General features: G+C 33.7%; 1 protein-coding gene and 1 non-coding gene across 3 annotated transcripts in view; one reads left to right on the top strand and one right to left on the bottom strand.

Moving 5' to 3' along the window:
* The window catches only part of LOC143206852 (extracellular serine/threonine protein CG31145), a 558,035-nt gene that overhangs the window by 437,533 nt on the left and 97,638 nt on the right, over positions 1-22,864 (bottom strand). The gene's annotated exons all lie outside the window — the stretch shown is intronic.
* Positions 15,331-15,435, top strand: LOC143189385 (U6 spliceosomal RNA). The gene has a single exon (XR_013003844.1). It is a non-coding gene; the product is annotated as a U6 spliceosomal RNA (small nuclear RNA).

Here is a 22,864-nt window from a genome sequence, read left to right on the forward strand (position 1 = left end):
ATATATATATATCTATATATATAGATATATATATATATATATATATATATATATATATATATATATATATATATACATAGATAATATATATATATATATATATATATATATATATATCTCTCTATATATATATATATATATATATCTCTCTCTCTATATATATATGTATATATATATATATATATATATATATATATATATATATATATATATATATTCTAGGACGTATCCACGAAAGCCTATCTAATTTCATTACAATCGAACTAACGCTATAGGCTCACGTGGAGTATAAATGAACATATTTTTAATATAATGAAAAAGATAATAAGGATCATTAGTAGAAGGAGTATTGGCCCCGAAAACAGCTAAACATTTTATTTATTTACAACGCTTTAAGCTGGGTTTAACTATTACATATTTGTATAAATATAAAAAAAAATGCGTTTATTGCGATTAGATAATTCAGTTTTCTTAAAGTTATATTATCCCATTTTATTGCGGTCACTAAGGTGGTATGAAAAAGATAGTTGAATGTAGGGTGATGGTCAGTGCACAATACTTTATAAACAAGGTATGAGTGAAAAATTCTATTAGAACGCTTTCAGATACACTGCAACCTAATACATCAGTCGTATACTTCAACATTTCCTTCTGAGTTTCTTAATGTACAAGATGATCCCCAGCAATTTATCGATACCAGAATCACAGAAAACTACGTAGTAAGTAATTTAATTTATACATTATATAAATATAGTACATTAAATACCGACACTAACATATGTCTTTTAAATATAGTAATCACATCAACGACGATGAGTGGAAGCATTTAGACAATCGACTAGATGTTGCAAGGCGAATGTAAGTATAGTTATACATTACTGAAATATGTTAAATTCTTTTCATGTTATTATTTGGGGCCTTTTCTTATATCGAATCTAATATCTTCTATCTAAACTTCAGTCACTCCATCTGGATCTTCTGACTTATTTCTACGTTTTTCATATTGATAATCCGGCTCTAAATTGAAATTAATATTGAAAACAGATTCTTGAGTATCCCACATCTATCGCTTAAAGAATAAACGATCAATATATACGAACAAACATTTGCTTGACAGAATAGTATTTTTCAGTCATCCCGAATTACGCATTTTAAATATTCTTAATTTCAATTTATTATAGCAAGATTTGCCTCTATAAGTTAATAACAGTAATTTTCTTTTCAGAAAACATACCATGCGGGAAACATGTTTTTACTCCACTCATACAGACGAAATTGATTTCGAAGAGAGTATTTATCAAAACAGCCAGTCAAGGTTGCAGTACTATACACTTTTGGCAGATTTCCTAGTGGCAATGTACCGGGAAAAAGAAGTTCCGGTGCCAGCAGAACTACTTGTACTCACTGGTGAAGTGAAGGACAGTCATAACAAAACTGTACAATGACGTGTCCTTTGACATTTTTTCTCAATAAAACTTGTAAATGTTAAGATAGAATACATTTAAATTCAATAAAATGTAATTGTTTTTTTCTCGGATAGTACTCAAACAAATTCGGTTTTGGTTGAAGAAAATACATTAACTGTAAATAAGCTCATTGCTCCTCGATGCTCCCCGAATCTCTCGGTTAGGGAGTTTGGCCAGTCCAGTCACTAACCAAACTGGGTGATATCAGATCTTTTTTTGGAATGGGGTACTGTAGTTCGTAGCCAAAGTTAAATAATAGGCTAAATCACTGATAAATCTAAGAAGTTGACGTAACTAAAGTCCATTGGCAAGTTAATAATATATTGAAGTATCAAAATAATAAATAGTATATCAAATTAAATAATTGACAATGGGACCAAAGTAACTAACGGCTTGAATAACGATGATAAAAATTCCATTTTTTGCAATGTCCTTCTTTACATTTATTATAATTATTATACAACTCCTTTCGGGGTAGAAAGTTTTCCTTATCACTAATTGTACATCTCGTCATAAAATTTAACCACATGCCTATTATTGCCGGTAATTTCCAAGAAGCTATTTATCGGAAACGTGTACAAAGGAGCGAATACCGAAATACTACGAAAAAGCTCACAGTGTAAATATACCGGGTTCAATAAGCACCAGTATCAATTAATTCTTATGCTTTATTTTAATTGTTTTTAACCTTCGATAAAGGAGGTTAATGTTCGGCTGTATATTTTTTTTAATGTATGTCCGCCGATTTTTCCGTCAATGTTGGGCAAATTTTCATAATTCTTTTTTATTTGAAAGAGTGGACTTTCGAGGTGCTCCCATTGGAACCAAATCAGGATCTGTTGGGGAAAAGGGGGGAAATCGAGGGAAATGTTCAAGTTTCAAAGGCAGGTACAAATTTTTTATATAATTTTTATATAAAATAAGCAGATTTTGTGTATAATGTCATTGCTGAGCTGATGTGACGGAAAATCGGAAATAGTAACTTAAGCACTAACTATACCATAGAAGACCTCGAAGAAATATTGCAAACAATATTTAATATTTCAGGCGGGAACTATAACATTTTGTTGTTGTCATTGTTTCTTTATTCATAATATTCCTCATGCTGGCTGCCTCTGTATTTGGCCTACCCATTGTAATATTAAATAAAAAAAATATTTTAAAATAATAATATTTTAAGTAAAATATTTTTTAACAAAAAAATTTAACCGACTTCAAAAAGTAAATAACGAAATCACTAAAAATTAAAAATTAATCAAACTTTAACTTTTTTTGACACAAACAAAACATTTTAAAATAAAATATGTACATAACAATCTCTGTTATGACTAAAAAAATAATTGAAAAGCTTCTTTAACCTAACTACTAGACGTATTTTATATTGTAGTAACAAGTCAATTGAAAAGTCCCCAGCCTACCATAGTAACACACTTTTTTTTGGCAAAATTATTTTTTTATTCAACGTAGTTGCTTTCAAGGGTGATACACTGATTATAGCGACCCTCCAACTTTTCGATACCATTTTTGTAGTACGATTTGTCCTTTGCTTCAAAATAGGTCTCAGTTTCGGCAATCACCTCTTCATTCGACGAAAGTTTCAACATTCTATTGAGATCTGAGAACAGGAAATAGTCGTTGGGGGCATATCTGGAGAATACGGTAGCTGAAGAAGCAATTCTAAGCCCAATTTATGGATTTTTGACACGGTGTATTGTCTTGGTGAGGCAGCACTTTCTTTTCCTTCAAATGCGGCCGTTTTCCGGCGATTTCGTCCTTCAAACGGCCCAATAACTGTTGCTGTTGATGGTCCTTCCTTTTTCAAGATAGACAATGAAAATTATTCCATACGCATACCAACCTACAGACGCCATAACCGTGCCAGTCGACTGTTGCGTTTTCCCACGCTTTGGAGCGGGTTCATCGTGTTCAGTCCACTCGGATGACTGTCGATTGGACTTCAGAGTGAAATAATGGAGCCATGTTTCATCCATTGTCATATATCGACGCAAAAACTCGGGTTTATTACGGTTTTGTTATTGTGAAAAAATGGATAAAAAGAATTTCGCGTCTTGATAAAATATTGCTTTTTGAAGAGAATAAATACAGTTGAAGCAAAAACTTGGCTTGATCATCTTCAAACACCGCTCCGAATAATCAACTCATCGTCGTTTTTGGTCAAAAGTGAGCTCGCGCGGCACCCACTTTGCACAGAGCTTTCTCATTCAGTTGATATCCTTAAATTGTCTGCTGTTGCTATTTCATTATGTTTTTATTCACGGCCATTCAAAATCATTTTGGGGATTTTTTAAATGTCTTCGTCGGTAACAACCTCTTTTGGGCATCCACTGCGTTCACCGTCTTCGCTGCTCATTTCACCACGTCTAAACTTAGCATACCAATCCTTGATGGTTGATTTTCCTGGAGCAGTGTTCGGAAACTCGCCATCAAGCCAAGTTTTTGCTTCAACTGTACTTATTCCCTTCAAAAAGCAAAATTTTATCAAGACGCGAAATTCTTTTTTATCCATTTTTTCACAATAACAAAAGTTGCTTTAGTCAAAATGCTATAATTCACAAACTAATGATCCGACAGCTGTCAAATTTATACACGCATCTTTTAAGGATTAGAGCTAACTAAAAAACATATGGATTTAATTCTAATAGCGCCATCTATGCGTCAGATCGGGGACTTTTCAATTGATCTGTTATATACATATAATTTAGATTAATACCTAAACTTATTTGTCTATTTACAATATTAAGTTAACTACTACCAACTAATCACTTTGAAGTCGGTGTCAAGCCCAAACAATACCAAAACAATAATATAATTTTGTGACATATACGAAAAATTATCAGTATACGTAGCTCCGGGCCATCCTTGTTCATGTCTTGGAGGGCGTTTATCCTTCCGTCCTTCCGTATAACTTTATCATTGAGTTTTTTGATTGTTATATATGGGCTTTTACTATACCTAGATTGTTCTTGTCGTCGAATATTCAATTACGGAGAGGGTGATCTGATTATGATTGATCTTCCGCCTTGTTTTCGATTTCCATATTAAATTGCCGATTGCCTTTATTGATTTTAATTTCTTTCTTCAAATCTTCGGTGACTTCTTTACTGGGTCTTTCCTGTATACGCATTCGCAGTTAGACCTCGCCTTATATGTTAAATAGTTGTCAATAAAACCGAAGCCAGCGGCCCGAAAGCTGATAATAAAAATCCCATTTATTTGCAAATGTCAACCGAAGCAATTACGAACAATAAACAAAATGCCCGCCCCTCCGAAACCAAACAAAACATGTATATTTAATCTTTGCCGACACCCCTGACCAAAACCCCAAGGTCCGTCGGGAGTGTACCGCCGTCGACTGGTCGGGGTTGTTTTAACCTCGGCATCGCATTAAAAGGGGGGGGGGACAAATCGTAAACCGTCCGTCCAACCAACCCTCAGTTCTACCAACGGCCGAAGAAAGAACGCGAAAAATAACGGAATGAGTAACTAATTATGAAAAATTAAATATTGATGCCTCATTTGATGGTGTCCGAAATTGGGGACATCGTTTACTATCCTGATGGATTTTTATTATTTACGATTCTCGTTCCGAAGAGAATAGCTGTGAGTTTGTTGAGGCATTTACCACTGAGGATTGATGTTACAACATTAATATTTTTACCGTGTTAATGCAGTTTATAAACTTATAAATAAATTACCACTCTAAAATTAATTATTATTTAATATTTATTACTTAATTTTTACTAGTAACTCGGTGAAGCTATGTTAGTCTTAGTAGAGTCGGGTACATTTTAAAGACGATTTTAAACGACTAAATGTGTGCGCACCGCTAGTAATTGTTTATGAGAGTTGTCATTAGAAGGTATTAATTCATTTGTAGATGATGTACCTAAGAGAGAGTACTCTAGGAGAGTGTGGTGATTAAATCACAAGATAAGGAAGGAATTGCAAGAAATATACAGAGGGCCTAGCGGACAAACCGAATAAAAACAATGACATTGGCAACAAAAGTATAGTAACAATCGATCAAGAATCTGAAACAGACACAGTTAAGAGTATGGAGGCGATGCTTCAGAGATTCCAACAAAAAAGTGATTCAAAAGGAATACGTAAGATGGTAAACGTGAAACACAACAATACTGTCCAACAACGAGAAGAAATGTAGAAAGTTAAATATATTATAAGATTATATGATACCAAAAGCGCTATACCTCATTGTTTCCCTCACACAGGATTAAATATCAGTCAGTTATTAGTCAGGATTAGGTATGAGTATCTCAACATCCTTAATGATAATGTTACGGTCAGTAAAATAGGGTCATATTCTAAGATGATGTACTCATATACACAAATGACAATAAAACCTAGATATTAAAACCATAATAACTATAATTTTAACCAGATAGGCACCCATAATCTTGTTCTTTCAAAATTATCATTTCAAAATCTTCAAACGCGTAAAATTTTAATGCTTCTTGTTCAATTTTCTCAACTAAAGCTTATCGAATGACATTTCTCTGAACTTTTACTCTCGTAGTTTCAATTTTGTGTAAAAAACAATGAATTTACTATAAAATTGAATCAATCTTATAAAATTAAAATAAATAATAGAACACAAACTCATGTGGATGAAATTTACCGAAATGTCTGTTCAACGTTTTGACAATAGACACAACTAAATGACTTATGGATATATTATGGATGATATTGGATATCAGTTTCACGTCCTAGACCAAAATGAGGACGTGTAGGTGATTGGATTGTACCTACCCATCGCTTAAAAATGACAACGTCGAATAATAACCCGAAAACTGCCGAAGTTAAACAAGCACCAACAATACATCACTGAAAATAGCCGAAAGAGATATTAGCGAAGCGGCTATTTCAATTTTGTTAATAAGGTTAATCGAAATTGTTAAACCACTGTGATATTTACAACATTTTAATACATTCACGATAAATATTTTGCTGCTTAAGAGGCTCCCAGGGAACAGATATTGTTAACTATCAACAATATAGTTTAGCGTCTGTGAAATACGAAGGGTTGGAGTTATGACCTGAATTCCTAGACAGTCTTGATGCCTGCTTACGTGCCTTGGTGGATTTTTTATATTTGGTATATGATTCATATGCATCCAATAATACAATATAATTCTCCTTTCACAAGGAAGTAAAAATCTGTATCGCATATACTTCAAACAAAGAAACAACTAAAAGTCTTGGTGTAAAATAATTTCTATTTAAATAACAAAAAGAAAATTAATTAAACTTAGTATTTTCGTTATATCTAATCAACGATATATGTTAATTCTACATCGTGAAACTCACATGAATTACTTAAATAACTACGAGTCCTTCGTACAGTAATCGTCCTTCGTACCATAATAGTCGGTTTTCCTAAAACTTTAGTTGCCATTATTATTTGTTTTGTAAAATATTTTCCTTATGATTGATATTTAATATCTGAAAATTAATAATAATCACTGGGATGAAATCTAGTGAACGACGACAACAATAGGTAAGCAAAGATTTAAATAACTTCACCATAAAATTCAACAACTGCATTTCAATTGCGCTTTATTTTACATATCCATTGTTTTTTAATATGCTCGGTCCCGACCTTCATAGAGTCAAGACGTGTTTTTTCTTTCCCGAAAACGAGTCTCCGTAAATATCAAATAAAAATATATCTATATATTTTTTTACGGTCAATTTCGGTTAACGGTTTCAAAGAACTCCCAGGTACGGGATACGGCCAAACGGCCAACCCAAAGTGAAGGAAATACGTGCTCTCAAACAAAAGACGTTCTACGTTTTCCAAAAAGGGGAAAAAGTGAAAGTTAGTGAAAATAACATTTAATTATAACATCATGGACAACAACATGGATTTGAATATATTATTGAAAGAAAACAGGGAATTAAGAACGAATAATGAGCGTCTGAACCAACAACTGTTGCAATTATCTAAGGATATGGCTGCTATCCGTTTGCAACTGCAAGGTCACACACAAGATACACCAAAAAGGCATACTAATTATGCAGAAGACTACTACACAGATGAAGACGAACTAGCATTAGAGGTAGGGGAACAGTCTGACTGGACCGAAGTAACAAACAAGAAGGATAAAAAGAGGAAGAAGTCTCAGATGACGCCTTCGCCAATCGCAAAAAGTGGTATAAATATTAAAAAAAAAGCAAGAAAACAAAATTCCTCTGCCCCCTCCGATCAAGGTAAGCAATGTTGGCAATTTTAATTTATTTAGATCAGAAATAAAGGGAGTAGCCTCTGACCGAGTGCGTAACCCTTAGCAATGAAACAGACTATAGGAATGTAAAAAAGCATTTCATTGAGATGAAGAAAAACAATTCATTCAATAAACTCGAATATCACACTTATCAGTTAAAAAGTGATAAGTGGTATAGAGTAGTCATGAGAGGATTACCGTCCACAACAGATCAGGACGATATTAAATCGGAATTACGGGCTTGCGGGCACGAAGTAGTGAACGTCACGCCTATAGCGAAAAAGACAACAAATGTAAATGGCGGAAAACAAATTAAAACTTTTCCGTTGTTCTATATAGACATGACACAAAAGGAAAATAATAAAAATATATACGACATAAATTATTTACTAGACTGTAGGATAAAAGTGGAACCTCCGAAAAAAAAAATATACCACAATGCACAAACTGTCAAAATCTTGGACACACTAAAAATTTTTGCAGTAGGGAACCAAGATGTGTGAAATGTGCCGGTAAACATCACAAAACTGAGTGCAGAAAACAACGCAATAGTGTAGCGACATGCGTGTTGTGCAATGAAAAAGGTCACCCTGCCAATTATAAAGGATGTGCAGTATATCAAAAAAAAAATAAAAGAACTCCAGCCAAAGAAAATTACAGCAGAACAACGCTTAAGACAAATTGACAAAGTCAAAAACTCTGAAACAACATCTACCGTTGAAAATAAAAAAACCCATGAAACCGTAAGACTATCGGTCAAAAATATAAACGTCAAAATATCAAATGATAAACAAATTGATACGAAACCGCAGAAAGCTGCGGCCAACGAGCCAACTATCGTCGACATGATGAAATTGCTCAAAGAATTCCAGACCGAAATGAGACAGAAATTCAGTCAGTTAGCAGACAGGGTGGAAAAATTGGAGAAATCCGGATTGGGGAAATCTACCCAAAACAAGCTAAAGAGAAATCAAAATGAGTAATTCGTTTCTAAGAATTATAACTTGGAACGCAAACGGACTAAATCAAAGAGTCCGGGAACTAGAATTATTCTTAAAAACAAATAACATAGATATAGCTCTCATATCGGAAACACATTTTTCTAAAAAAAACTACACTAAAATATGGGGTTATGATGCTTACTGGACACTACACCCCAGTGAACGGGCTCGAGGCGGAACAGATTTAATAATTAAACAAAATATACAACATTTCGAACAAGAAGCGATAAAAAATGAAGAAATACAAGCTACGATAATTAGTATCGAAAAAAAACGGGGCTGAAATAAATATTGGCGCTATATATTGTCCACCGAGACATAAAATGACACAACAACAATAAAAGATATCTTTTCAAAATTAGGCCCACGGTTTATTATTGGTGGAGACTTTAATGTTAAACATACAGCTTGGGGTTCACGAATAATAACACCTGGAAAAGGAAACGAATTACTCAAAGCCATTAACCTTACAAATTGTAATTATCATTCAGGGCGCGAAGCCACTTACTGGCCCACAGACAGTAATAAAGTCCCAGACCTGCTGGATTTCTACATTACAAAAGGCATCTCATTAAATCAAATTACTATAGAAAGCTTGTGCGATCTAACATCTGATCACACTCCAGTATTGTTAACACTGGGCGCGACAATCCTAAGAAAAGCAAAAAAGCCTAATCTTACCAACAAATATACTGACTGGGACAAATTCAGATTAATACTGCAGGAACAAATCAGTTTAAAAGTAAGACTTAAAACTATAGATGATCTTGAGCAACAAACCAAACATATAACTGAACAAATTCGGTCAGCTGCAAAAGATGCTACCCCAATTGCAAGAGAGAAATCAGAATATGAAGTACTTTACCCCTTCGAAATTAGAGAAATGATAAAAGAAAGGCGAAAAGCTAGAAGAGTATGGCACAGAACCAGAAATGCTGCTGACAAAACCACGTTTAATAGAATTAGTAATCAGACAAATCAAAAGATCAAAAAATATAAACAGAATTGCTTTCAAAAGTATTTAAGTGAATTAAGACCACAAGCAGATAAAGATTATTCGCTATGGAAAGCAACTCGAAGATTAAAAAGACCAATTATTCAAGTACCGCCTATTAAAAATGATCGAAATGAATGGGTTCGACGCGACAATGAAAAAGCTGAATTGTTCGCAGAATATTTAGCTAACATTTTTCGGCCTAATGATATAGAATCTACCATGGATACATCTCCTATTTATCAACCTGATGTAGATCTAAATCTAATTTCTCCACTGGAAGTTGCCACTGAAATTGATAACCTCAATCCTAAAAAGGCACCTGGTATAGGATGGCATTTCACCTGGATTATTGAAAGAACTGCCACGAAAAGCAATCATCATGTTGACATATATATTTAATGCCTGTTTAAGGCTGAAGCATGTCCCGGAATGCTTTAAAGTTGCACATATAATTATGCTCAAAAAACCTGACAAACCTGCAGAACAAGTCGAATCTTACAGGCCTATTTCGCTACTACCTGCAATATCAAAGCTATTTGAGAAGCTTATATATAAACGTGTTAAACATTTGGTAACAATACCAGATTTCCAGTTTGGTATTCGAAATCACCATTCAACTATCGATCAAGTGCACAGAGTAACTGCGGCTATTGAAAGAGCGTTTGAAGAAAAGAAATACTGCCCTGCAATATTCCTGGATGTCTCACAAGCTTTTGATCGGGTTTGGCATTTGGGATTAATCTGTAAGATGAGCAAATTGTTACCGCGTAACTATTGTCAATTGCTGGAGTCGGATATTTATTCGGAAGAAAATTTAGAGTATCGCACGAAATGGCGTTCTCGACATTTAAAAATATCTCGGCTCGAGTTGCACAAGGTAGCGTCTTAGGACCTCTCCTGTATCTGCTCTACAGTGCTGACATTCCAACAACAAAAGAAACACTTCTTTGCTGAGGGACCTTTGCTGAGGACATAGTTATTATGGCAAAAGATATATCTCTGCCTACGGCAATAGAAAAAGTGCAAGTGGCAGTCAACAAAATCTACAAATGGACCAAAGATTGGAAAATTCAACTTAATAGCTCCAAATCTGTCCACGTTAATTTTGCATTAAGGCGAAATAATAAAAACTTAATTATATCACTCAATGGATGCCCGATTCCTCAAGCAGAATCAGCAAAATACCTTGGAACCCATCTTGACGGTAGATTAAATTGGAAGCATCACGTTAGACAAAAAGCAAAACACATTAGAACCAAAATAAAACAACTATACTGGTTAGTCGGAAGATACTCCCAACTTGATCTAAAATCAAAGAGGTTGATCTATAATACAATTATAAAGCCAATTTGGACCTATGGGGTGCAAATATGGGGTTGCACTAAACATTCAAATCAGTCATACAGCGCTGTCAAAACAAGATTCTTCGATTGATTACCAATGCCTATCGCTATGTAACCAATGAAGAACTCCACGATGACCTGGAAATCAAATGGATTTGCGAAGTTGTGCACTTGAAGTAATGTACTCAAACCGAGTGAAACCGATTCATTTAAATTAAATATTGAGGGTTACGTGCCATTGTCGATGCTAAGTACTATGTTTAAAATGAAGTGATACGACGCGATATACCTCTAGGATCAATAAGAAGTGCAATTCAACGTGTTTGTGTAAAGTACTTCGAAATAGCGTTAGCGCCCAACGTACCCGCTAATCAGCTAAATATGAAAAGTGATAGTGAAGTGCGTGGACTAAACGTCTAAAACCATCCGGTCTGATTATTGAACATATATAGACATATGCCATGCCATATATAATATAATATAATCATAACAAATACTTATTGCCCTCTGGGCAGATTATGGAACTAATGAGAGTAATCAAAAATATTGCTAAACACAATGACCAAAAACTATACATAAAATAAACTAATTTTTAGGCATTTTATTAAATAAAACGTTAATTTCCACATAAAAAATATTGAACACCGTTTAAGATCAACAGAGAAGCACACAATGATAATAATATTGGATTAAATAAAAGTTACTGTTGTCTTTCTGAACGTACATTCTGTTTAAAAAATATCAAGTGAGCATGGTGAACGTTTGATAGATTCGTAAGCAATTGTTATAAAATTAATGAAAAAAGATGAAGCCGTCAAAAATTCTAATATATTAGATTAGAAATAATATCTTTTATAAACAACCCTATTAAAATTATAAACATACTACATGACCTTAACTTTGCATTTAATATTGCATTTTCAATTATAAAACATAAACTGTATATAATTTTGTATTCAAACGCTTCGAAAATTATGTTGTTATTACTGGATTATCGGCTACACAAAATATATCAACCAAAATTTTTTTTTTGTTATTATCAGTCGCCGTTATTGATAATTGTCATTATTGCCTAATTATTAGATTACTTAAATTTATTGGTTTTTATGTCATATTGATATTCATACATTTATAATAATTTGTATTTCTACATCTTTTTTAAGTCACTACTAGAAAATAACATATATTAATTAATTCTGCATAATAATATATAGTGCATAATAATTTTAAATATCGTTCCACAATTAATATTAAAATATAAGTAAATATTTGAACTATTAGAATAACTAGACCGTAAAAATGAGAATAATAAGCGATATTTTTATATATTATCAAGTACGCACCGTATTTCATAGTCTGTTAATAACAAGACCATTTCTAATTAAAATAAATTAAGCATTACAATAGGATTATTGCGGTTTTCTGTAAGAAATGTGTTCAGTATTATGTATAATTTTGACGAATACCCTCAATTATCGATGACAATTTTACAAGGGAAAAAATTCAATGAAATGCATGTTATTCAACTTTTTAATTATTTCACAGATTCTCCTTTATGTCTAAACTACTGCCTTCTGTAATATACTCGTCACCATTATATCTACGACTCGCCAATTAAATTAACAAACTAAACTAATCTAAACATTAGGCTTAAATATTCATATCAATATTCTATCTTAAATATAACATAATATCGATAGTTCGGATTAAAACACTCAAAATGCCTACATATGTATCTACATAATTATTACAAAATATTTTTAAGGTTACTTATGGATACCGTATAACCCTCAGAAATATGTTATTGATGTATATATTAATCTTCAATATTATGTGTAATATCAGCCATGGGAAGATTTATCAGAAACTTAACAGCTACCAATTAAATCACTAGTGCTAGTACTGAAGTGATACGCAATCCTTCATAAATAACAAATCAATGTCCCCGGCCTACCATAGTAAAACACATTTTTTGACAAAATTATTTTTTTTATTCAACATAATTCCCTTCAAGGGTGTTGATTATAGCTAGCATTTTTATAGTACGATTTGTCCTTTGCTTCAAAATAGGCCTCAGTTTCGGCGATCACCTCTTCGACATTAATTTCTTCATTCGACGAACATTTCTTCCCAGCTAGCATTCTTTTGAGATCTGAGAACAGGAAATAGCCGCTGGGGGCCAGATCTGGAGAAGACGGTGGATAAGGAAGCAATTCAAAGCCCAATTCATGGATTTTTGGCATCGTTTTCTCTGATTTGGGACACGGTGCATTGTCTTAGTGAAACAGCACATTCTTATTCTTCAAATGCGGCCGTTTTTCGGCGATTTCGTCCTTCAAACGGTCCAGTAACGCTATGTAATAGTCGCTGTTGATTGTCCTTCCTTTTTCAAGGTAGTCAATGAAAATTATTCCATGCGCATCCCAAAATACAGAGGCCATAACCTTGCCAGCCGACTGTTGTGTTTTCCCACGCTTTGGAGCGGGTTCATCGTGTGCAGCCCACTTGGATAACTGTTGATTGGACTTCGGATTGAAATGATGGAGCCATGTTTCATCCGTTGTCACATATCGATGCAAAAACTCGGGTTTATTACGCTTGATCATCTTCAAACACTGCTTCGAATCATCAACTTGTCGTTCTTTTTGGTCAAAAGTGAGCACGCGCAGCACCCACTTTGCACAGAGCTTTCTCATACCCAAATATTCGTGAATGAGTCGATGTACATGTTGAGTTGATATCTTTAGAGTGTCATTTTCTGTATTTTTTTAATGTTTTCGTCGGTAACAACCTCTTTTGGGCGGCCACTGCGTTCACCGTCTTCGGTGCTCATTTCACAACGTCCTGATTTTCCTGTGGAAGTATCCGGAAACTCGGCATCAAGCCTAGTTTTTGCTTCAACTGTACTTTCCTTCAAAAAGCAATATTTTATCAACAAGCGAAATCCTTTTCATCCATTTTATTTCACAATAACAAAAGTTGCTTCACTCAAAATGCTATAATTCACAAACTAACGATCCGATAGCTGTCAAATTTATACACGCATCATTTGAGGGTTAGGGCTAACTAAAAAAACATATGGATTTAATTCTAGTAGCGCCATCTGTATGTCAGGCCGGGGACTCTTCAATTGACCTCTTATGCTGTGCTGGATTTGGAGCAACATGGGTTTGAAATTCAAAAGATAACATTATTGGTAACTGCTATTCAGGTAAAATGTTTCGCCTTAAAAACAGTTAAAAACATCAAACATAACAATTGTGATTGTGACGTGTTGTGTGGAATTGTGTTGGAATTGTGGATTGTGACGTCCTTACTACTGCTATTTTCGAAAGCATCAGCAGAGCGAATATTCAGTCTGGTTAAAACATTTCATAATAAAAATTCGGCTATATGCAGAGGCTATGGTGTAATTTAACGGCAATAAAGGAGGGTATTACGAAATTTGGTGGCAGTCTTTAAGTTTAACCAAACAAGCAAAATGCTTGCCAGAAAGATATGGAAAACATGTAACGTTATAATTCATAACATTACACTTTGGTCCTCAAAATCAAAAAAAAATTACTTAAATGGTTGAAGCTTGTTTAATGTCTTAAAATAATGTTTTAATCCCAAAATGGACTATTTGGCGTCGATTATTGGGGAATCGGCGTGAGTAACACAAGTTCTAATGTTCTGATTGTCCTGTTGTAATGAAACCAAATCAGACATGATGAATAAAATCAACGAATAATCTTAATAACAAAATGAAATTTTATTTACATTCTTATGAAAGATATATTAAAATATTTTATTATTAAAATAACATTAAATATTTAGTTGTGCTCTTGACGAATAGATGAACGAACTTATTGAAAAACCTGGTTTATGGCAAGTTGAAAATAGAACTTCAAGAAAATACCTTAGAGATGTTTAAGAGTAGGGAATAGAATGTAAATCGTATCAATCGATTTAGTAAGACAAAGGATCAAACCGCTTTGCCTATGACTCTATTCCGTATTTGATTTTGTTTAGGATGAAAAGGAAAATGAGTATCTCACAGTATTTATGTGATTCGTAGAGATAAAATAGACTGCAAATTCGAAAATTTCTATTTATCTCGAACAAACTCTTATTCATACAATCGATAAAATTATTTAATGAATTTAATATTATTTAAACGTCAATGTACATTATTTATTATTAAATTGTAAAATCTACTTACAATAATAATATAATTACAGATTTAGTTAAGAAAGCATACAAATAAAGAAGAGTTTAGTACTCGGTTAAGCGGTACATATACTAAAATTGGAACGATACAGAGATTAGCATGGCCCCTGCGCAAGGATGAACACGCAAAATCGCGAAACGTTCCACATTTTTACTATCCAAATCATCTTATCATCTACACAGATGGTTCAAAATGAGAAAACTTTGTGGGTGGCGCTTACACGTCTAGCCTACTTGAGAGACACCTTCGGCTTCCACCACTAACTAGCGTTTTCTCCGCGGAGCTGCTGGCTATCTATACGGCCTTATCTGCCTTGGAAGAATCATTATTTAACGGATCAATACTAATTGTATCGGATTCTATGAGTTCCCTATGGATCCTAAGATCGGTAAGGACAATCCACCTTCTGGTCACATATATTAGAGAGCTACAGACAAAACTACAATATAGGGGAACAAGAATCACATACCTTTGGGTCCCCTCTCATGAGGGAATACCCGGTAATGAAAAAGCCGACCACCTGGCAAGCAAGGGAGAGTCAATCAAATTAAATAATCTATTTAGCAAAACAGATGCCAAAACTTATATGAAGGACCTCTATAAGCAGTTTACCCAACTGAATTTGGACCACAAAAAAAAACAACAAATTATGGGAAATCAAGAAAATATTTTATCAGTCATAACATCCGTAGATATAAGTCAAGTATCTTCGCACGACTACAAATAGGGCACTGTAAAGTAACTCATGAATATTTGTTGAAGGGACGGAGCCCACTCTTGTGTGATCTATGCCGGACTGAGCTTGGCGTCAAACACACACAGAAACATGGTGATCTGAGGAGACAACTAAAAATACCGAGAATATTGGAGCAATTGGTCCAACCTGGGCAGCTTAACCTGCTGATTAGCTACCTGAAGACCGCAGACCTACTTCAACATTTATAACATCCATTAAGAAAATTACTATTTAAAAAAAAATATGTAATTTATATATGCTGTTAATGTTCTTAAGCACATAATGTCTCATAACTAAATATAATAAATAAATAAAGAAGAGTTTATTTTATTTTACTATTCTGGCCTTTTTCTAGATGTTAAACTGTGTTAAAGCATGAGAGATTTAATTAAAATGCTACCCTGACAACTTGCACGTCCAATGGATTTGAATCGTCCAATTTTTATTATTTGGATAAATCTTTCGGGGTTGAGCATATCAGGCATGAGAACGTCTATTTGGAATTGAAAGTAATGAATGCGGAAGTACCGCAGGGTAGTGTGTTAGAACAGGTCTATTTTTGATGATGCTGGCCTATCGACTGTCGAGTGACCAACTTAGAAATCATTCCAAAAGACATTCAGTCTCCCGAAGATTCCCAATACAATTCCCAAGACAATCACAAATATTAAACAATCACAAACATACATTTATGACCATGCCCCAGCAGGATTCGAACCCGCGACTATCGCAACAGTAGGTGGAGCCAACCAATCCGCCTACAAATTAGATTCATTTTATTCGTAATTTAATTTTGTGTCAACATATGTCACAAAAATATATTATTATTATTGTATTGTTTGGACTAGGCAGCGACTTCAAACTGATCAGTTGCTAGTAGTTAAATTAATATTGTAAATAGATGAATATATTTAGGTAGGTATTAACCTAAATTGTGTATATATAGTGAAATATAAAATAGGTTTAGTAGGTAGATTTTTAGAGATTTTTGTTTATTTTTATGTAGTTATTATGTTTATTTATGTACATATTTTATTTTTAAACGTTTTTTTCATATTAAAAATCATTTGATTGTTTTTTACTTTTTAGTTTCCTTATTTATTTTTTCGAAGTCACAATTTTTTTGTTAAAAATATTTTATTTTTGTCTATCATTCACATCAAGTTCACTAAAAGTGTGAGATATTTTCTATTTACTATTAATGAAATACGCTGTTATTTTATTTGTAGCGACCTTGAGGCATGTCGAATTTTACATCGTGGAATAACGGTCTACAAAATACCCAGAAATATAATCCCAGATGTTGAACACGGGCGGGGTGCCAGCAGCGCCAACTAGAACCCGATAACGAATAGCTGGCAGCAACCCCGAGACGTTTATCTGGGATGTTATTGAAGGGTATTTCCATTCATTCAGTACTCGACCATCGTTTGGTTTAGACGTGCCACCATCGACTGCCCAAGCCTCGTCAACAGGTAACTACGCTGCCATCCATTTTATCATTTGTATTTTTATATTTTATATTACTTTAATAAATAACGGTCACATAATGTAAACACCACTGTTTCATTTCGTTTTACCTCCATTCACCGAGCCATATCAGATTACCCTAAATATTTAGTATTATAATATTTATTTATTTAGTATTTAGTAGGCCAAGTAAAAGTGTAGCCCGCATGAGGAAAATATAAATAGAAAAACAATAATTGAAAATAAGGAGGCTCCAGGGTTCGCTACCTAGTCTAGTGACAAATGTTCTAACTAAAGTAGAACAACAAAAATTTATTGTCCCCGTCGGGAATCGAAACCAAGATCTCCGTTTAGGAATTGAACGCTCTAACCATTACACCATAGAAGCAGTAGTCTACAATATTTTTACGAGGCCTTATATTCTATGGTTAGTATTAAAAAGCAAACTGAATGGCTTTTACACTGAACGAATTCCGATTTTCCGTCACATCACCTCAGTTGATATGTGATGTATAATGTTATTGATTATACACAAATATTTGATTATTTTAGATAAAAAATAAGTGTAAACTTTGTACGTGCCTTTGAAATTTGAGGGTTTTCCCTCGATTTTTGCCCTTTAAACCGATCAGATCTTGACTTGGTTCCAAAGATACCACCTCGGAAGTGCACTCTTTCGAATAAATAAAGCATTTTAAAAATCTGTTCACAATCGACCGAGAATTTGGAGAATATACATTAAAAACATATATACAGCCGAACATAGTAACCTATCAAAGAGTAACCTATCAAAGACGAATTGAAAGCCAACATAACAATTGCTCCGAAGTTATTTACAGTTCCCCTAACCTTGTACAACCTACGATTTAACAAATTTTCATGTTTTTCTTATGATTTTACAATATTGAGTTTCAATAAGTTTCAGTAAAACTGATAAAAAGGAACCGATAAAGTAAAAGCATCGAATTATTTCCAGAAAATGTTTAATATATTTATGTCATAATGTTTTTATCAAAACTCATTCATGAAAAGACATACAGACCCAGCTGTAATAGATTCCGAGTCTCCTCCACCAGGTCATTTCTTTATCAAATTAAAATCTCATACCCTGTCGAGGAAGGTAAATTATGATGCAGTAAATTCTCGGACGACATAATGTAAATATCCCTCTGGAGGTCATAATTCTCCTTTAATGTCAAACAAATCATTTTTTGAAGTGCATTACCGTTGTTCTTTTATCGTATTTAAATTGAAATCGTTTCAAAATCGATATAGCTATCATTTTATTTAGCAGCCTTGTTTATAATATGGATGTTAAAAAAAGGTCACAATAACAATATAATTAATTCTTACAAATATGACAGTGGCAATACGTTAAGCAACCTGTTATAGATTTATTTTTCAATGGTCCGTAATGAGGCAAAAATGAGCGTTAGAATAAAATATATTGTTTAAAGAAAGTTATAAGGAAACCAAGAATAAATGGCAAACTTGAACATTGTTGATGTTGATTTAACCTAATGATGAACCAACAGAAAATGGATTATGGATACAATTTTTTTTCTCGCTTTTTGAAATTTGATTGTTTTCTCTTTTGTGAAGCTTATCAGAAAAACATTTGGTCAAATAAAGTTTAATGACAAAAAAAATTGCTGAATATTTGCATATATAGGAACGAAAAATGTATTTTCATCTAATGTATGCTGTAGTGAACTGGCAGTATTCGTTGCTCAGTCATTCCAACAAGTTTCCCGTATTTCCGTAAAATAAAATAAAAGTTTTTATTTCTAGGCTCTACACCTTTCCTAACTTATTTACATATTATTTCAATTATACGTCATTTGTTTAGATGACGAAACAGATATTGAGTTTACCAAAATCAAAGCAGTTTTACTACGGGCTATATCGTTTTAAGGTCGAAGCCAACGCCAAGCAATAAATATTTAATGGACGAAAGTTTTAGTTTATGACTGTAAAGTTGGTGGATTATTAACATAAACTTGGGAATTAGCTGCATAATCCTCAGGATCTGCCGTAAACTAGAATAGGAACGACGGCCAAAACGTAATTGCAACACTTTGACTAAACTAGCTTCTTGTTGCTGTTTTATGAATGCATTTTAATTTATAATTGAGACGTGTAGCTGTTTGACTCGGCAAAATTAAATTCGTACAAGGATGGAATATCTAATAGCTTATGAATATTTATCGTTCAATTCCAATAGCTTCCATTTTTTCCTTTTACAATGGGTGCACATCTTTGCTTCTGCCGTTTTTCCTTTGATGGATGGCTTTACCTGCAAAAAATCATCCAAACAAACAAACACATAGTACAATAAAATTAAAAATTAATTAATATACATTTTAACCCCCTTAATCATTATTATTCTGTCTATTTACTATTGAGGCTTTTAATGTGTAGGACAATGAAAAAAGTGAGAAAAACTCTGAAATTTGGCCATAGCAAATCAATTGAAAAGTCCCCGACCTACCTTAGTAAAACATATTTTTTTGGAAAAATTAGTTTTTCAAGGCTGATACAGTGATTATAGCGACCCTCCAACTTTTCGATGCCATTTTTGTAATACGATTTGTCCCTTGCTTCAAAATAGGCCTCAGTCTCGGCGATCACCTATTCATTCGACGAACATTTCTTTCCAGTCTCTGGGGGCCAGATCGGGAGAATACGGTGGATGAGGAAACAATTTGAAGCCCAATTCATGGATTTTCGCCATCGTTTTCACTGACTTGTGATACAGTGCATTGTCTTGGTGAAGTAGCACTTTCTCTTTCTTTAAATGCGGCCTTTTGCGGCTATTTCGTCCTTAAAACGGCTCAATAACGTTAAGTAATAATCGCTTTTAATGGTCCTTCCTTTTTCAAGATAGGTAATGAAAATTATTCCATGCGCATCCCAAAATAGAGACGCCATAACCTTGCCAGCCGACTGTTGCGCTTTCCTACGCTTTGGAGCGGGTTCATCGTGTGCAGTCCACTCAGATGACTGTCGAATGGACTTCGGAGTGTCGGAGTCGAAATAATGGAGCCATGTTTCATCCATTGTCACATATCGATGCAAAAACTCAGGTTTATTACGTTTGATCATCTTCAAACACTGGTCCGAATCATCAACTCGTCGTTGTTCTTGGTCAAAAGTGAGCTCGCGCTGCACCCACTTTGCACAGAGTTTTCTCATACCCAAATATTCGTGAATGATATGATGTACACGTTTAGTTGATATCTTTAGAGTGTCTGCTATTTCATCCAATTTCAATTTACGGTCATTCAAAATCATTTTGTGGATTTTTTTAAATGTTTTCGTCGGTAACAACCTCTTTTGGGCGTCCACTGCGTTCGCCGTCTTCGGTGCTCATTTCGCCATGTCTAACCTAATTTAGCATACCAATCCATGGTGGTTAATTTTCCTGGGGCGGTGTCCGGAAACCCGGCATCAAGCCAAGTTTTTGCTTCAACTGTATGTTTTCCCTTCCAAACTGCAATATTTTATCAACACGCACAAATTCCTTTTTATCCATGTTTCTTTTCACAATAACAAAAGTTGCTTTACTCAAAATGCTATAATTCACAAACTAATGACCCGACAGCTGTCAAATTTGTACACGCATCTTTTGAGGCTTAGAACTAACTAAAAAACATATGGATTTTATTCTAGTAGCGCCAACTATGTGTCAGGCCGGGGACTTTTCAATTTACTTACTTATTTACTTTTTAATTTTTACAATAATAAAAGTCCATATTAAAACTTTGTAAAATTTTGTTTTGTGTCATTGTGGTAAAAAAGTTGTTCTTAAAACATCTCAACTCAATTATCAAAGAAAATCAGCTGATGTCGGCTGACTAATTTTGAGTAAGAAATAAACATTCAACAATTTATTAAATACACCATATTACGGCCATTAACGAAAGTAAATCTCTGCATGTGCAGTTCACCTACAATCAGACCGTACAAGCACTAATAATATTAAATAATAATATCATGCCATATGGCAACAACGCTAAATCTCTCGGAATAAATCTTGATGCAAAACTTCGCTGGAAGGAACTGGAATTGAAATATAGGAAAATGTACTGACTAATTGAAAGAAAATCACAATTAACAGTACATAATAAATTGCTATTATATAAGCAAATACTGAAACCTATATGGACATACGGAGTTCAATTATCGAGATATTCTGCAAAGTGTAACATAAGCAAAATACAAATTTTTCAGAACAAAGTCCTGAGAGGTATTGTGGGTCCACCCAAATACTATAGGATTGATTACTCACATCGAGACCTTCAGATACCCACAGTCAGTCAAGACATCAAGAGAACTGCAATGAGGAAAGACTCCATTCTCATGAGAATATTGAAGTATTGCAGCTTTTGGATACCACCAGAACAGAACACAGACTCAAAAGTATGAAACCATCTGATCTTGTGTAGTGTTGAGTAGTGAGGTGCATATAATAAAAAACACAGCAGTGAAATGTATAAACATTATATCACCAGAGATTGAGATAGACAAATTGTAGGTTAGTCGAAAAGGACTAGTAACAATCCAATAATTAAATAATAAAAAAAATAAAAACCATATTACCGGTGTAGAAAAAGCGTTTTGAAAAAAATCCATAATTTATATGGAATGCCATAAAACAAGGCATCGAAAACAAGTTAGCAAATAAATGATGAGAGATATGAAATCCATCTATGCGTATGTATGATTAGATAGTGTTCTTGGCCGAATATTAAACTTGCTTTATATAGTAATATCCCTAAATGTGAAGGAATAACAACGGCTACATTTCTTGGTGATAACATTATCGATCACTACTTATTGGGCCAAGAAATGACTTTAGGGATTATGGCTCGGTAAACGGAGGAGGTAGGACGAAATCAAACAGTCATGGGTACATTATATGATAGATATTTATTGACGGCATATGACAAATAAAATTAAATGTCATGAAATCCACACACATGAATTTCAGCTACAAAACTTTAAATCAATCCTAAGTCGCACTTCATACTTCATAAATTGTACAAACAAATTTTGAAACCTTCTGAGCATTCGCAACGCTCCATTGTATACTAAAAATGAGGATATCCAGTAAGTAAAAAAATTGAAAAATCTACGAAAAAAGACACTATTCCGTAAGCATGATAATATATATCATTACTGTTTAATAATGGACTGCCTTAGAGGTTGGATGGACAAAAACCTTAAAACTACGATACCTATATGTGAAAAAAATGCTGCATTTTATTCGGAGTGCACCAGAAGAGCACGTACATTAAGCGCCAATTAAGTTTGAGTTAAATCTAAAATCTAAGATTAGATAACCTTAGATCTGCACATCAAGAACTTCAGAT

This window comes from Rhynchophorus ferrugineus, unplaced genomic scaffold (assembly GCF_030347505.1).
Source record: "Rhynchophorus ferrugineus isolate W39M unplaced genomic scaffold, kcgeb_rfMv2 rfM1, whole genome shotgun sequence".
In the NCBI taxonomy this organism is placed as follows: Eukaryota; Metazoa; Arthropoda; class Insecta; order Coleoptera; family Curculionidae; genus Rhynchophorus; species Rhynchophorus ferrugineus.